Source organism: Octopus bimaculoides, chromosome 2 (assembly GCF_001194135.2).
Source record: "Octopus bimaculoides isolate UCB-OBI-ISO-001 chromosome 2, ASM119413v2, whole genome shotgun sequence".
Taxonomy (NCBI): Eukaryota; Metazoa; Mollusca; class Cephalopoda; order Octopoda; family Octopodidae; genus Octopus; species Octopus bimaculoides.
The window spans coordinates 154,656,421-154,658,614 of NC_068982.1; the positions used below are offsets into that span (position 1 = coordinate 154,656,421).

At 37.9% G+C, this 2,194-nt stretch overlaps 1 protein-coding gene across 2 annotated transcripts in view; it reads left to right on the plus strand.

Moving 5' to 3' along the window:
• The window catches only part of LOC106878238 (uncharacterized), a 40,934-nt gene that overhangs the window by 10,871 nt on the left and 27,869 nt on the right, over positions 1–2,194 (plus strand). The window contains exon 1 of one of the 2 annotated variants that reach the window (XM_052965677.1): positions 1,831–1,855. The exons of the other annotated variant lie outside the window; for it this stretch is intronic. The gene's annotated coding sequence lies outside the window, so the exon portion shown is untranslated. Of the gene's footprint in view, positions 1–1,830; positions 1,856–2,194 lie in introns of those variants that run through there. 2 annotated transcript variants of the gene reach the window in all.

Sequence of the window (2,194 nt, forward strand, 5' to 3'; positions counted from 1 at the left end):
ACACACACACACACACACACACACACACACACACACACATTTTTATTGGTCTCAGCTACTGGGGTATGAACATGCAGAGGCATTATTGTAAAAGATTTATCAAATTGATTTTTTTCAAGATTAGTCACTTTTCGCCCAACCGCCAAGTTACGAGAACGTAAACAAAGTAACTCCGATGTCAAGCGGTGAGACACCAAAGGCATATATAATGTCAATACAAATTATACTTTCTCTCTCTCTCTCTCTTTCTCTCTCTATCTCTCTCTCTCCATATATATATAATTTAAACAAAAATAAATCGACTTGGGTTGTGCTATGTATTTAGATGAAAGATATACCGAAGTACTTACATGCAGTTTCCTTCTACCTAATTCACTCACAACGTAAGGGTCAGCCCGGGGTTATAAACAAAGACACTTGTATAAATTGCCTCGTAGTGGGGCAGGACTCGAAACCACGTGCTTGCCTAGTGGACATCTTAAGCACACAGCTATGCCTAAATAAAGTGTATGTATGTGTGGCTAAAATAAATGTCTTTATACATAACAGCAGTAAACATTAACTGAATAAACGACTCACAGCATACACATTTGTTTTAATTCCATACATACACACATGCACATGTACATTCACATTGTGTGTTAGTATGTGCCTATGTATGTCTGTCGGTATGTATTCTTTACACATTATTTTGTTTATTCCTATGAAATCAGTGCTTTCGCTACGGCTCTCTGTACGACCGCTGCAAGCAGTCAATAGACAAAATACATCTATTTACACGGCAGCTCTGATTAAATCAAACGCCGTCTAGACAAGACAGACACAAAGGCACAAGACATCCGACTTAACGTTCAGTCAGACAATCTGTTACTCACTTTATTACAGAAATAGCGGGAAAGACAATAGTTAAGCTACAAACACATTTTTCTAAAGGAAATTATGCTAGAAGACTCTAATACTGTTTGATACATATGTAAGTGCACACGTGTGTACGTATATGTACTTATGTACGCAGGTATGTGGGCTTGTGTGCATATGTGCTTGTGTGTGCGCTTGTATTTTCTTTTGTGTGCGTGTTCTTTTTGTTTTTGTTCTTTTTTTAAACATGACACGGGTTTTCGAATTTGACTACCAGTTTGCATAATCATCAGCAGCTGCAATGCCTCTAACATCCGCATCTTCCATCGCATCTTTAACATCAGTATGACCACAACCACCAACAACCTACCTTATCGCCAGCATCACTATCCATATTATCGCAATCATAAACCTTATCATAGCCATCAAGAGCATTTTCGTCCGCTTTCGTTCCCTCCATCAATCTCTCTCTCTCTCTCTCTCTCTCTCGCTTTCTCTCTCTCCCCCTCCCTATCTCTGTGCGTTTATGTAAACTTGTGTATGTATATGTGTTCTTTTGCGTCTTGTTTATGAATAAATATATGTATATACTTTAACATCCTTAGCCGGATGTAATATGTATTCCAACAATGAACGTTACACATTTAGATGCACGTACTTAATTCCTTGACAAGACAATAGAGGCAATTTAACCTCTACCCAAATTAAAATATCACATATTTAACTACACTTAACTATACATGCACACAAAACATCCCTGCTATCGTGAGTTCTCCACTCTTCCCCTTCCTCTGCTTCACCAAATCTCTCACTCCCTTCCTCTCTCCTTTCTCTCTCTTACTTTCTCTCCTTCTCCACTTACTCTCTTTCACTCACTCTCATTCCCTCTCTTATCCGCATTGTCATTCAGATTATACCACCTCTTCTGAGGGTTTTTCTGACTCCCAAAGTTCCATTTTACACTGTACCTGCCATGTAAACAGACGTCTTGAATTGGGTATCGTATTTTTTTTTTCTCGCCTATCTTAATCCTTCTTTCCCTCGCTTTCATAATTAGTGTCATCTGAAAATGGTTAGATCATCTCCTGTTCCTTCTGTTGGCGTATTTATTTTCATTCTACACTTTTTCGATTGTCTTCTCGCCTTATATTTCTATATCATGTGTTTTCATTTGTCTGACTCCATGTATTATTTCTTTGTTTGATTCCTCCTTACCCTTGTTATTTGCTCATACATACATACATACATACATACATACATACATACATACATACATACATATATATATATATACAGAGAGAGAGAGAGAGAAGGAGAGAGAGAGAGAAGGAGAGAG